The following is a 16,148-nucleotide window of genomic DNA, read 5'->3' as shown; positions in this document are numbered from 1 at the left end:
AACCAAGAGAACATTGTACACAGTAAAAGCAAGACTTTGTGATGATCAACTGTGATGGACTTGGCTGTTCCCAATAATGCAGTGATTCAAAATAACTTCAACAGACTTGAGGTGGAAAATGTCATCTGCATCCAAAGAGAAAACTATGAAGATTAAATGTGGATCCAAAATACTATTTTCACTTTTAAGTTTGTTTTTTGATTTTTCTTTGCTTTTGTCCATTTTGTCCTGATTTTTCTTTCATAATATGACTAATATAGAAATATGTTTAAAATAATTGTATATGTATAACCTATCTCAGATTCCTACCTGTCTTGGGGAGGGTGAAGGAGAGGGAGAAAAAAATTCATAATTCAAAATATTTTCTTTTTTCAATAGTATTTTATTTTTCTAAATAACATAAAGATAGTATGCAATATTTATTTTTATAAATTTTTTTGTCTCCCTAGATTTCTCTGAAATGTCCTTTTTTCTCTTTTCTTACAATTGTATTTCATTATATTTATATACCAAAATTTCTTCAACCCTCTGTCAACTAATGAACATTGAACTTTTTTTGTTTTTTTTTTTTTTGCCACCGCAAAGAGCTGATATAAATATTTTAAGAGATGTAGATCATTTTCTTCTTTGTTTTAACTTTGGGGGGCATAGGCCTAATAGTAGTATTGTTGAGTCAAAGGGTATGAACAGTTTAATAATCTTTTGAATTTGTTTTGCTTGACTATGCATATTTAATATATATTTGTTATAAGTATTCTCTTTTTAACCTCCCCAGTGGTAGAGAAGAGGGAAGAGGAAGTTAAAATAAATGTTTGTGGTTTTTTAAAAATAAAATTTAACTTAAAAGTAACTTGCTAAACAAATTTGTCAATTCCAATGCATCTTGAAACACAGTTGTGAACAGGCAATATTCCAGTAAACAACTATATAAAGGTAATCATAAAAAGATGGCATTCTCATTGGCCTCATAAAGGAATAAAGATTAATATTCCTAAATGCTTTCATAGTACTTGGGGTTCAGCTCATAAAAAAATCTGAAGTAAATTCCAAATACAAGCAACAGAAATTGCAACATAAATGAAAAAATAAATCCCAAACAAAGCATTCATAACAAAAGAAAAATTTAAAAACTATGAACCTCCTCAAAATTGGATTTAATTCCAGTTATATGTGTGTGCATGAATTGGTAAATGACTATTAAGCTTTATTTTAAAGTCATAAAAAGTCAAGATCTAATTTAAAATTCTTATAATTATTATATTATTATAACAAATTCTTAAACAATGCTGCTCAAAAATCCTGCTTAAAAGGCACAAAATAAATAGGAATTGAATGATATCAAAATCAAAATGCAAAGAAAAATTTTAAAATAACTTCAAAGATCGTCCCAGATCATTGTTTCCATTATGTAACACTAGGTGTCACTATACATCAAGGTTTAGGGAGGTCAAAGTGAAACAAATCAATCTAGTCTTGTTCTTCCCCCACTTTCCACCCCTCCAACAAACCTGTCACTACCTTAAGGAATGACAAGTCCCAAACTCTCTTTTAAATCTCTGTTTTTGAGAATGAATAGTGAAAATGCCAGAAAAATGTCTAAAAATATGTGCTTCCAGTTGAAGAAAAATTCCCAGTCTAAAATCAGAATGAAAAACTTCCCAATCAATAATATTCTTATATGGCTAAAACTGCCCAGGCTATCCCAACACACAGGCAAGCCAAAAACAAAATTAAAAAAGGGAAATATGCATGTTCAGTTCTATCAAAGGTATTTATAAGAAGTAGGTCAATGAAAAATATAACTGTGAGCAGAGCAAATGAACTAGCTCAGAAATGGGAGCTGAGCCCAACTAAATTAGGGCAAGAAAAGGGGAATAGTATAGTCAGTTTATTTAAATGTCTTGCAAACACATTTGCTCTTTACCAAAACTCCAGCTACAGGGAAGGAAGTGATCAAGATAAAAAGCAGCTTAATACCTTCCTGCTTTATCTCTGTTGCTGCTATGCCACCACTTGGCCATCTCCTCTCAATCCTTTTTCTCTCAATTAATTATTTCCTACTTCCATTCCTACTCCCCCAAGCGATATATAATGGACTGTGATACTATAATTCCTATACTATCATTGAGGGGGGAAAGTTTAGCAATGAAACATTTTTATAGGTCTTCCTCTTTTTTATCTTCTTGTTCTTCTATTTTGATGTTCAAATGTCCTAGAGATGATCTTGTTTAATTGGAACTCTCAAGAGCTTCCTATAAACTTTCCTTTTCCTATAGAGTATTTCTTTTTACTACTCATTCTATTTCATGCACTGCTCACAATTCTCCATTATCCTTTTCTGAAGGAAAAACAATCAGTAAATGAGTGCATGATTTCTACATCTCTCCTGAAAAGATTTTGGTCTTTGCTGACCAAAGAATGTTTTGAGATCTCATTGTCTCCTTGCTTAGCAGCCTGCACTAACATTACTCTTTCTTTCCTAAATGAAGTTCCTTGGCCCACTGTGGTCCTCTCCTCCACAACTCCTGCCTAAATGTATACAATGGGACTCCAATATTCATCTTGAAGCTTCCTCAAATGACCTAACCTCTCAGTTCCTCAATTTCCTCAAATCTCACGACTTACGCCTTTATTCCATCTCAGGTGCCCACAGAGAGATGGTCACATTTTGGATATTTCACCATTTCCCACAAGTGTTCCACTTTTACATTCTATTTAACCATAAGCTCCTATCTTTTCATTTCTCCCTATTCTTCACTCTTCAATCTATTCTTTATATGATAGCTTCCAATCTCTGTATCTCTCAATGCTTTCTTAGGCCATTAACTTTGCTTTGATTTCATTTACCTCCCTTGTTTGGCTTTGCCCTATTGTTAATAGATTCAATTCCATGCTCTTCTATACTTTCAAATCCTTTTTCTTCCTTATTTTGTCTTGCCTTACCCTATACCAATTTTTAATTTTGGATTACTTCTGCCATCTGTCTTCTCCAACCCTCCTCACCCACCACTGAATGGAATTTGAGAAAGTCACACTACAAATTTATGCTATTTAATCTCAAATGGGCTTTTATCACATCAAAACAAACCTTTTATTTCGCCCTATCTTCCCATGGAAGTAATAACCAAACTCCTCTCCTTTCAATCTTCCCCCAGCTTCCTCTTTGCCCACTCTCTCAGCTGAGAATCCTGCCATGGATTTAACTGAGATGATTTAAACTATTCACCATGAGTTGTATCTTCCTCCCTATTTCTTCCCAAAATTCTTTTAAATCCTTGATCGCTTTCCCTTCTCATATTATCCAGCAAATTGTCTTTTCCTAATTTTTAATCTCTACCCATCTAAAAGTCCTTTGCCTACCTTATTCAGGCATACTCAAGCCTTTCCATTGTTGTGAAAGAAAACTTGCACTAGATGCTACCATGTTCAGACAATTATGACATACCTCTCCTTTTCTCAACCAAACTCCTAGATAAAGCTGCCTTGATTTCTCAAATTCTCTTATCACTTACTCCTCAATCCCTTGTAATATGGCTCAAATGAAACTTCTTTTTCCAAAATTATGATTTTTTATAGTCTTTTCTTAGAAGTCTTCTTCTTTCTTGGCTTCTCAGATTTATCTGACTCTAATCACCAGTTTCTTCTCTTAAATATTTTCTTTTCTCTTGGTTCTCCTTCCATTTAACTGTCCCTTCACAGTTTCCTTTGGTAGTTCATCATTAATATACATCTATACCCCAACTTCAGGTATTCTCTAAAACACCCATCATCAACCTGTTAGTATAATATATAAACACATAGTATATACTCTTTTTAAAATTCCATCAACTGTGATGGGCTTAATTATCATCTCTGTACATGATTCATTCATCAGTTCCAGATATCCAGTCCCAAAGTCTTTTCTGAAATCAAGTCCCATATCACAAACTAAAACTGAGCATTTCAAATTATATGTCCTAGAGAAAACTAAAACTCAAATTTTTCAAGATAGAATCTGTGATTTTTTTCCCCAAATCCCTTCCCTCTCCTAAACTTCTTTATTTCAGGAGAAAGCACCACTGAGACCTCCAAGTCATGTGACCATGAATATGGATAGCATTCCCCCCCCACCCCAGGCTGGGGTTCAGTGACTTGCCCAGGGTCACACAGCTAGGAAGTGTTAAGTGTCTGAGACCAGATTTGAACTCGGGTCCCCCTGAATTCAGGACTGGTGCTCTATCCACTGCGCCACTTAGCTGCCCCTGGATAGCATTTTTTATGATTCCCCACTACCTCTCTTCCAAATAGAAATTAGTGCACAAAGATAAACTTCAGTTGTCTCTATGGTCAAGACATCTGAAATGCAAAAGAAGATAAAAAGAAACAGAAGTCATGAATGTTTACCCTGAGTTCACTAAGCACAGTCTAACCCACAGTCACCCACTATGATAAAAGATGGCAGCAAGGCTTTTGCAAAAAAGCAAAAAGCTTACTCGCACCCAGGTTACTCCACTCTCTTTTCAGTGCTGTTGAGATGCAAGTTCCACGTTACAGTTTACTCAAACACAACAACCAGCATGGTGTTACAGGCTGCAAAAAACCTGCTGGGGCCAGCATAGAAAGACAATTCGAGGTTGACAGCATTCTGTGCTTAAAAAACAAAACAAAATAAACAAATACCTTTGCTGGAGAGCAGGAAATAGAGGGAAGGGGGCAGAACATATAACTGGACTTCAAATAGAGCTCAACTCTTCACCCCATTTCTTTTCTTTTCCCAGAGTCTAGGAGACTCCTGGAGATGTGTGGCTGAGCCAGAACTGAGGAACAGGAGTAGGACAGAGCACCAGAACAGGACACTTGGGTATGGTCGTGGGAAGAATTCAGCATCCAGCTTTGGCAGTTCTGTCAACCAAAAGTCACTTGGGGTAGAGACCTAGGCTGGTAAACTGAACTGACCAGTGTGGAAGGAGGATGGAACCTTTTGAGAAGCAGCCTAGAGATTTTGCACTAACTTCTCATTTTAATTCTATGTGAATATTTGTATTTCAAGTGTGTTTCTTATAAACAACAATTTTCTTTTTGTATTCTGTTGGTTAATTCATCTATTGCATTCTTCTCTTGTATGGATGAATTCATCCTATTCCCATTGACAGTTGTAATCATTATTTTCCTCTATTTTTTTTTCTTATGCTTTTCTCTCTCCCCTCACTCCTTTTACAATTTATTTTAAAATAGTTTTTTTTAAAAAGTTTAAATAAAGCGTTTATGAGCAAGTAAAAGTGTTTATCTGACACATAATGTATAAATGAAATGATTTGTTTCTTCTCTTTTTCCTGCCTTTTGCCACCCAAGACTTAAAATTAACTCTTTTCCTTTTAATCCACCTCATTATGTTCAGTTCTCCAGCACTTAAATTTGTTTTTCTTTTGGCCATTACCTTATCTTACTCTTCCTCTAAAATTTATCTATCCAATTTATCTATCCACTGTCCTTGCTCTTCCCATTTCCTTTTCCAGTTTAATATATTTCTATACTGAAATGTGTTTGTGGAGGTGGAAGGGAAGGGAAAGAGAAGAATGATAGTATTCAATCTTCCTTCAATCACTGAACAATGAAAATGGGGTTACATGGAATGCTCCCTACCTCTTTCTTCATGTTTAAATATTTCATCTTATATGATGGTGATTTCACCTCTCTTCTTCCTTCCTTTCAATACACTTGATGCCTACAACATACTCTTTTATGCTATTTCAAATCTATGCAGAGAGACAGGTCTCCCAAAATCTATATATTCAACTCCAGTCCCTCCCCTAAGCTATAGTTCCACATCATCTACTGCCTGTTGGATAAGCAGGCATTTTATAGACAACTGAAAATTAACCTGCTCAAAACAGAATTCATTATCTTTACACCCAAATTCATTCTTCTTTCTAACTATTAGAAAGTGATTTCTATTATTGTCAAGGCCATCAGAGTATTTTCAGTCATTCAGGTTTATTATCTATCAAAATTCAGGGCATTATGCTATATGAGAGGGATTCAAAGAAAAAAATAAAGTATCTTTCCTCAAGATTCTTAAGTCGAACAGGGAGATCACCTAAAAAATTATGTGGCTCTCTATTATCTCCAGGATCAAATACAAAAGGTTTTATTTAACTTTCAAAATCCTTTATAACCTAACATTTTCCTGCTTTGAAATATTTTCCATTTTCCACTCCACCTGCATTGGCTTCTATTAAGTCCCAATTAAAATCCTCTTTTCCTGGAAGCCCTTCCCCAGCCTCTCTCAATTCTTGTGCGTTTCTTCTGTTGATTATTTCCTGTATATAGCTTGCTTTGTATATATCTGTGTGCATGTGTTTCCTCCATTAGGCTATAAGCTCCTTAAAGGCAGGGACTGTGGTTTTTTTTTGTTTTGTTTTGTTTTAATCTTTAATACTTCAAAAGTACCTGGCACATCATTCTTGTTCAGTTCTATCAGACTCTGTGACCTTGTGGACCATTGCATGCCAATGTTGTCCATGGAGTTTTCTTGACAAAGTTACTAGACAGGTTAAAGCAGAGGACATGCCCAGGAACACACAGATGATTGTAACTCAGTTCTGGCACATGGCAGGCACTCTTAAGTGTTTATTAATTAAGGTATAATAATACATTCATTAATGAGTACAAAGCATGTGCAAAACCATCCAAGTTAATTTCAAGATGTGAGGAGTATGAAAAGTTAGGTTTCTACAGATATTGTCAAAACAGAATGAAAAGAGGGGTGAAATATTTTATCATGTTGTCTCTAACCAGTCGCCTTGTAAATCAAGAAACTGGATAAACAACAAATTCCTGATAAAGGGGCCCAGGCCTAACATGGCCCAAACTGGCTAGGGTCAATGGTTTTATTTGAAAACAAGGTTTTATTGTTGTTGTTGTTATTTTGGATTTTTTTTATAATAGCTTTTTATTTTTCAAAATTCATATAAAATTTTCAACATTCACCCACAAAATCTTGTGTTCCAAATTTTTTGCCTTTCTTTTCTTCCTTCCCCCCAACAGCAAGTTATTCAATATAAATTAAGCATGTGCAATTCTTCTAAACATATTTCCACATTTATCATGCTACATAAGAAAAATCAGATCAAAAGGGGGAAAAGGAACATGCTCCTTGTGGAGAGTTTTAAGCACCAGGCTGAGAATTTTGTCTATTATTCTGGAGAAAATTGGGAGAAATGAAAGATTTTTGAGTAAAGAAATTATATGGTCAGACTTGTTTGGCAGCAGTGTAGGAGCTCTATTGGCTAGAACAAGGGTTGTTAAAATTATTTCCACCCATGAGCCTTTTTCTGTTTACATGACAATGGATTATAAAGGTATGTAAAATAGGTATACAAATCAAACATTTAATGATAGTAAATCATAATTTTGCAACCCCTATATTCAATTATAAGACATTATATGGTGTCATGATAACAGTTTAAGAAGTTGGGAGCAGGGCAGCTAGGTGGTGCAGTGGATAGAGCACCAGCCCTTAAATCAGGAGGACCTGAGTTCAAATGTGCCCTCAGACACTTAACACTTCCTAGCTGTGTGACCCTGGGCAAGTCAGTTAGCCCTGATTGCCTCAGGAAAAAAAAAAAAAAGTAAGTTGAGGGCTAGAAACCTGGAGGCAATCAAGCTACTTTTAATAGGCTGTATCAGAAACAAAGAGGAATTGAACTAGGATAGAAACTATGTGAATAGAGAAGCAAGGATATTTGTAACAGAAGACATGAAAATACTTAAGTAATTGAATAACACTGTTGGTGGAGTTGTGAATGCATTCAACCGTTCTGGAGAGCATTTTGGAACTATGCCCAAAGGGCTATCAAACTGTGCATACCCAGTGTTTCTACTGGGCCTATATCCCAAAGAGATCATGAAAAAGGGAAAAGGACCCACTTGGGCAAAAATATTTGTGGCAGCCCTCTTTGTGGTGTGAATGCCCATCAATTGGACAAAGGCTGAATAAGTTGTGGTATATGAATATTATGGAATATTATTGTCCTGTAAGAAATGACCAACAGGAGTGAACTGGCCCCCTATTTAAAAAGTTTGAGGACCACTGTCTAGACCACTCATTAGCCCAAGGGGATGGAAAGAATTGGGTGATTGAGACAGTGAGGAACTCCACTCAAGATCTCTGGCAGATACGTGAGAAAGCAGATCCGGAGAAGAGGCTGATTAGGAGTCATTTTCTTATTGACAGATCACAACTAGAAAGCCTAAGTCCAAAGAATAAGTCTCTAGTGGATAGTTCCAAGTTCTTGAAACCTTGAAGGTATGTTTCAAAGACTAGTGTACTAACTAGGAATAGGTAACTAGGTGACTAAGGCAAAGGATGCCTTTTAGGAAATTAAAAGTTTCTGTTAGCCACTAATGTACAAAAACCAAATCACCAATCACCATTATACAGAAAGAATACTTTATTGAAGACAAAAGAGATACAGAAAACCTCAAGAATTAAAAAAAAAAAAAAAAAAAAAAAAAAAAAGATACAACAGGTCTGTACAACCAAGATGAATCAGCAGGCAGTGTAAATGGCTTCTGGACATCTCAGGCCAGAGACACCAGGGAGGACTTGGGTAGTCAGCAGAGAGTCTGTGGCACAGGATAGGAGTCTGGTGTACAGCCCCACGGCAGGCCCTGCCAGCACAGCCCCAGCCCTAACTCCAGGGGCCCCCAGCAAAGTCTGTGGTTTAACACACCTAAAAGGGGTGGGGACACACCTAACAGCTCCAGGGCAGAAAAGAGGGCTTGTGGTCAGTTTCCTAGAAGGATCTCTAAAACAACTGCACAAAGCTTGGGGCTGCACTCTGGAAACAGAGCCCTCCTTTAACAAAGAATTAAAAACTGGGTAATAGACTAGAAAAATGAACAGACAGCAAAAAATATTTCTGACCATAGAAAGTTATTATGGTGACAAAAAAGATCAAAACACACTCAGAAGATGATAAAGTCAAAGCTCCTACACCCAAAGCTTCCAAGAAAAATAAGAATTGGGCTTAAGCCATGGAAGAGCTCACAAAGGATTTTGAAAATCAAGAGAGAGAGAGGAAAAATTAGGAAAAAAATTGAGAGTAGTACAAAAGGAAATACAAAAAGCTAACAAGAAGAATGCCTTAAAAAAAAAAATTGGCCAGTTGGGAAAGGAGGTACAAAATGTAAATGTAGAAAATTCCTTAAAAATTAGAATTAAGCAAATGGAAGCTAATGACTTATGATAAATCAAGATACAATAGAGCAAAAAACAAAAAACAAAAAAACAAAAAAAAAAAAGGAAAAGAAAAAAGAAAAAATAGGAATAAAAAAGTGAAATATCTCATTGGAAAAACAACTGATCTGGAAAATAGATCCAGGAAAGATAAATTAAAAATTATTAGTCTGCCTGAACATTATGATCAAAAAGAGTCTGGACATTATCTTTCATGAAATTATCAAGGAAAACTGTCCTGATATTCTAGAATCAGTGAGTAAAATAAAAATGGAAAGAATCCACTTCCTGAAAACACATCTCAACACAAAAACTCCCAGGAATATTATAGCCAAATTCCAGAACTCCCAAGTCAAGGAGAAAATATTGCAAGCATCCAGAAAGAAACAACTAATGTATAGTGGAGCCACAATCAGTATAACACAAGATTTAACAATTTCTTCATGAAAGGACTAGAGAACTTGGAATATGATATTCCAGAAAGCAGTTGAGCTAGGATTGCAAACCAACAATCACTTACCCAGCAAAATTGAATATAATCATTCAGAGGAAAAGATCATTCAATCAAATAGAGGATTGTCAAGCATTCATGATGAAAAGACCAGAGTTGAATGGAAAATCAGATTTTCAAATACAGGTTTCTGAAGAAGCATAAGGAAGTGAGCAGGAAAGTGATATCATAAGGGACTTAATAAAAGTTAATCTGTTTACATTCCTACATAGGAGGATAATTCTTGTGACTTAGAACTTTCTCATTATTATAAATATATATAGGCAGAGGGCATGGGTGTGAATTGAATATGAAGGGATTAAAATATCTTTTAAAAATGATGAAATTAAGGGGTGAGAAAGAAACATTAGGAGAAAGGGAAAAGTGGAATGGTGCAAATTATCTGCCATAAAAAAGAGGCAAGAAAAAGCTTTTTTATTTAATCTTCACAGCCACCACTGGAGGATTTTTTTCATAACTTCGTATGTAGTTTCTTAATTGTGGATAGGGATAAAAGAACCTAGAATTCAAAAATTTTAAAAACAAATGTAAATTTTTTGTTTTGAATAACAAAGAAAATATCAAATAAAATAAAAAAACCTTTAAAATAAATGTTTTTGCTGTGAACATTGTATTCTCTAGAGGGATAAACACATTTGTGGGAGATCTATGAACTTTGGCTTTAAATAGAGATAGATCTATATAGTACTTTTAACCTGGGGTAGCCTTTTTTCTGTAAGGCCAAATCTGTAATCTGATTGAGAGATATTTGAGAGGTTCTCCATCTATTTTATAAATCAAGACAACAGGCATTCTTTGTACATTTTGTTTTTCAATTAAGGATTATTAAGCTATTATGCCAAACTCTTGAATGATTATGGATCTTTTTACAGGAGATTCTGCACTATTACAGGGTTTTATGCAGCCATCATAATGGTATCCACAAATAGAATCACCTTGGCTGTTTATCAGACTCTGGTCTGTTTCTCTTCCCCCAAAGTCACCACCTTTGGCAAAAAAAAAAAAAAAAAATCTTCTTTTGTGTATCATACGGCAATTATAATCAGAAGTAATTGGATAACATCATCTCTGTTATTTCTCTCAAGGATCATTGATTTAGGCCTGGAATTTCCAAAGACTTAACAGATCATTTAGTTCAACTTTCTCACTTTGCATATAAAGAAACTGAGGACCAAAAAGGAATTTTTAATAATTTGGTATCTGCATGTGGATATCTTTTAAAAAGTTCCTTTAAGCTGTGTGACACCCTGAGCAAGTCACTTAATCCCAATTAAGCCAGCCTCAGCAAAAAAAACAAACAAACAAAAAAAAAAAAAAAAAAAAAACTCTAAGACCTATAAAATAAGGATAGTGATAGCATGCAGTAGTGGCTATGAGGACTAAATGAAAAAATAATTATAAAGTGCACATAAAAGTGCTAAATTAATGTTAGCGATTATTATTGTAGTTATTCTGCTCTAGTGAATCAAATGCTTTTTTTGATAATCAACAAACTAAGCTAAATGGGATTTTGTATTCTCCATGTATATTTGTGAGATGTTTGAGATATAACAGTATGTCACTATCACTTGCAAATGACTCCCCATTCCTTACTTATACCTTCATTACAGATGTCCTCAATGTATGCATTATTCTTATGAAGATTTCATACAGACATATATGATATGTAAACCCTAAATTTGCCTCTTTGTAACTACTAGTTATCTCACCTTGTTCTGTCCTCTGAGGTCAAAAGGAACAAATTTAATACCATTCCCATGTATTTAAAAATAACTATTATATCACCTCTCCATCTCCAAGTTTCTTTTTGCTTAAACATAAGGTTATAATAAAAGAATAAGATAAACATCCAGATTTCCTTTAACATTTACTTATTTGATATGATTTGCCCTCATTCTCCAATTTGTCAATGTTCTTTATATCTTTGAATGTATATTTGTGCATATTCATATATTTACATGTACTCTGTACAATTGAACTCATGTGTAAGTATACATGCACAAATTCTGAATATATATATATATATATACATATGTAGATATTTAATGCATGTAAATGGTTACTATATGTAAATACAAATGAATTCACATAAGTCAAATGATACACATTAAATATGACTATGATGAAAATCCACCGTCCACCAAATATGGTAAATTCCAACATCTTTCAAGATATGCAGTACCTTTTTTTTGCATGAGGTGCTTACAGAGAAGTTATCTCAAAGTTAAGACAGCAGTCAGGTGGGACAGTATATTAGAGTGCTGGGCCTAGGCCCCGTCAAGAAAAACCAAGTTAAAATCTGGCTTCACACTTGCTTATTAGTAATGTGACAAGTCAATTTAACTTCTGTTTGTCTCAGTTTACTAAATTGTAAAATGAGGATAATAACAGGACCTACCTCAAAGGGTTGTTGTGAAGATCTAATGAGATAATATTTATAAAGTGCTAGGACATAGTGGGTGCTATATAATGTTAGCTATGGTGGTGGTAGTGATACTCTCTAGATGCATATCCATATCCTCTAGGGGAAAAAAAAATTCGATCAAGAAATACAACTGTTTACACATTTATGAGTCATTCAGGTGATAGTTAAAAACAAAGACATTTATTGAAAAATTATAAGTAGCACAGAGACCTTACCTCACAAACCTAGAACATTTCACCAATATGTAACATATCTTTTTGCCTGAGATGCTGTTTCTTCCTCACAAAAGAATGAGCAGTTTCTGTCATGCCTTTTATCTTAGAACCAAGGGATTTGATTCTTGGGTGGGAGAAAGGGAAGGTCTGCCTTTATGGGGTGGCATTGGAAGAAGGCTCTTCAACACCTAATAAGCAATAAAAAAGGGGAAAAAATAACATCTCTGGTTCTTGCCACTAAAACCCAGAATATATCTGTGTACAGTTTTTTCTTCTGAAAGAAGTATGTTACCTTTTGGTAATTCATTTGGAGTATGGAAACAGGCATCCATCTACATAGAATTCAAAGACATTTTCTCTTTTAATCAATATTCTTCTACTTTTTTAGGTGAAACTTCTCTCTTAAGCTTCTATTTAATTTATGATTAAGAAAATTTCCTTTAGGAAAAGAATTCACATATGTAAAAATATTTGTAAAAGTCCTTTTTGTGGTGGCAAGGAATTGGAAATTGAGTAGATTCGCATCCACTGAGGAATGGCTGAATAGGTTATGGTACATGAATTATTGTGGTATATAAATGTAATGGAATATTACTGTTCTATAAGAAATGATGAGCAGGCTTATTTAGCAAACTCTAGAAAGACTTATCAGGGGTGCTCAAACTACAGCCCACAGGCTACATGCAGCCTGCTGGGTTATGGCAAAATCAGACTGGAAGTTCGACTTAAACTCGAGTTAGCAACGCACACTTCCAGCACTGGGCTGAGGCGGCGGTGACAGAATGTGAGGCGCTCCAACAGTCTGAGAGACAGTGAACTGGCCCCCCTGTTTAAAAAGTTTGAGGACCACTATATGAACTGATTTTGAGTGAAGTGAGCAGAACCAAGAAAACACTAACTATACTTTTACACAAAATATGATGATCAATAGTGATGCTCTTGGCTCTTCTCAACAATGTAGTAATTCAAAGCAAATCCAACTTGAAATAGAAAAATCCCATGCAGTCAGAGAGAGAACTAGGGAGACTACACATCAAAGGGTAGTATTTTACTTTTTTTTTTCTCCTTTCTTGTGTTTTTTTTCTCCTTTGGTCTGATTTTTTCTTGTACAAATATGGAAATGTTTAAAAGAATTTAAAGAATTGCACATATTTAACTTAGATTGCTTATCATCCTGGAGAGGAAAGAGGTAAGGAAGGGAGGGAGAAAAATCTAAAACACAAATTTTCACAAAATTGAAGGTTAAAAACTAACTTTACATATATTTAGAAAAGTAAAATACTACTTTAAAAAGTTTCCTTTAACATCTGGTTCAATTCCTGATTGCCTGTCCCCTTCAAAACAATTTGTAGTATTTGCCTTTCAGTAAATCACAGGTTCTCTAGGTTTAAGGCCCCCATCCTTTAGACTCCTCTTCTGCCTCAAGATTTTTTGTGTAGAGTGGGGGGAAAAGTCACTGGATTTGGGGTCAGAAGACCCAGAATCTCCTGTTCTACCACTTATTATCTGTTTGGGAAAAAAATCACTTGAGGCTCCTGTTTCCTCATTTGTCAAATATGGGATTGGACTAGATGACTTCTAAATCCTTTTGCAATTTTAAATCTATGCTCTTATGAATCCACATAAACTCCCCCCCCACCAGGCTGGGGTTAAGTGACTTGCCCAAGGTCACACAGCCAGGAAGTGTTAAGCGTCTGAGATCAAATTTGAACTCGGGTCCTCCTAAATTCAAGGCTGGTGCTCTATCCACTGCGCCACCTAGCTGCCCCGGGGAGAAAGTTTCAAATGAAATATCCCTAGCTTTGAGTCATCCTGTATTTGGAAACAATGACAAAATATGGGGGAAATGGTAACCCAGGTGGTTTTAGAATTGGTTGAAAAAATAGACCCAATGATATTTTGGAATAAAGTTAGTGGTACAATGTCATAATCATGTTTGGTCCTGTCCAGTTTAATATTTTGATCAATGGCTTAATTTGTGTTGTAGAAGACCTAGAGTTTGAGTTTGGGGGAAGAATCTTCTTAGAAAAAGCAGCCTCGTAAGTCAAAGAAACAGAACTATAGAGATGTGTAAATAGAAAAAAGACCCTAAAGCTTGCAGGGATAGGACAAGTCTTCCAGATTTCTATCTATCTTCTATCATCTTAAGAGATTTCCTGCCAGGATAAGATTGATGAGACTCACCTCAGAGAAATGCATTAACTTAGAACTCAGGAGTCCCCTAGATTAACATATTCTCCTTCTTGCAAAGTCAGCTACTGATGCATTCAATGTGAATGACCTCATTTGAATAAATCATCTGTCTCTAGTACTCATCTTCCTAAAATGGTTGGGAAGTCTCACTTGATATGCTCTTTCTACAATGGATGTCATTCTAAAGCTATATAAGGAAGCAACTAGATGGCTCAATGGATAAAGTACTAGAAGTGGAGTTCAGATACTTACTAGCTGCATGACCCAAGTCACTTTACTTCTGTCTTAATCCACTGGAGAAAGAAATGGCAAACCACTTCAGTATTTTTACCAAGAAAATCTCACAGACAGTGTATTCCAAGAAATCATGAACAACAGTTCCAATTATATACTTATATGAATTTCTCTTTATTCTATGGAATTACTGTCCACCTGGCACCTCCTCATCAGCTGATGATAATTAAATTTATCTTTCAGCTTTGCCTCTTGATTTCTAAATAAAATGGACTGAAATGGGAGGAATTATTCTTCAGGAGATACTAGAGCTTCTGGGTTAAGAAATTCCCCAACAACTTAGTATATCTTCAATAACAGAACTACGGGGCAGGGGAGACTCTTGGACTCTAGGATTTCTGAGGTGCCTACCAGATAAAATTTCTTACCCATATCAGTCTTCTTGGATCCAACTGCTTTTGAAAGGCGATGAGTAATTTTTCTCAATTTCTTACATGATATAAGGCCTACTAGAATATAATTTGAAGAGACTTTTAGAAATTAAACTGACATTTTTGGCATTTAAGGCAGTCAATGTTTCTTAGCCATACTTGAAGAAAACTGGGCTCTTTAGTATACAATAGTACTGGCAAGAATTGCATCTTTAAATAGCATGCCTGTTGATTTTGTCTCCCACTTTCCCTTCAATAGGTTGCTTGCACCTAAAAATCTCAGATAAACTGTTGCACAGAGTTCAGATTATATAATTTGAGCAATTGCATCTTTTACTTGACAAGGAGTTCACAGTGATTCAGGAATAGAATTCTGTAATTCAATGAAGAGCCTCCTTTTGTTTCCAAGTATGTATCTGGAATAGGACTAAGAGAAATCTAAACCCTGTTACCTGCTACCACATGTTCAGTAAACTAAAAAGCAAGAGACATGTCTTTCTGTTTTCTCTTACATTCTTACCTTGGAATTTTGTATGTTACCCTTTCTGAGATACAAGAAGAATGTAAGCATAGACTCTTCCAAGAGGCAAGAAGTGCTTCTTTAGCTTTGCAATTACCTGGTTGTGAGGGGCAAAAAAAAAAAAAAAAAAAAAAAAAAAAAAAAAAAAAAAAAAGGGCAATCCTTAAAAGTAGGGATCTCTCAATTCAGTCTGAGGATAAACTCAATCATGGGTCAACAAAGTAAACAAACTTTGGCCTATATGATCAAAATTTACTCTCAATATAAAAAATAGCCTTAAAGTCTATCCCTGTGTCAGATCTAGAATGAGTATACTAAGGGAAAATCTAGTTGCTAAAGTCAGATGGTGGGAATTTCAATTCTGACAAATCTATTTTAAAAGATCTATGCAAGTTCCTT

At 35.1% G+C, this 16,148-nt stretch overlaps 1 protein-coding gene across 1 annotated transcript in view; it reads right to left on the bottom strand.

Annotated features, from left to right (window-relative positions):
* DYRK1A (dual specificity tyrosine phosphorylation regulated kinase 1A) overlaps positions 1 to 16,148 on the bottom strand; it is a 288,823-nt gene that overhangs the window by 111,347 nt on the left and 161,328 nt on the right. The window lies entirely within an intron of this gene.

This window comes from Sminthopsis crassicaudata, chromosome 3 (genome assembly GCF_048593235.1).
Source record: "Sminthopsis crassicaudata isolate SCR6 chromosome 3, ASM4859323v1, whole genome shotgun sequence".
Lineage (NCBI taxonomy): Eukaryota > Metazoa > Chordata > Mammalia > Dasyuromorphia > Dasyuridae > Sminthopsis > Sminthopsis crassicaudata.
The sequence above is the reverse complement of the archived record's forward strand: the minus strand, read 5'-3'. Positions and strand labels throughout refer to the sequence as shown.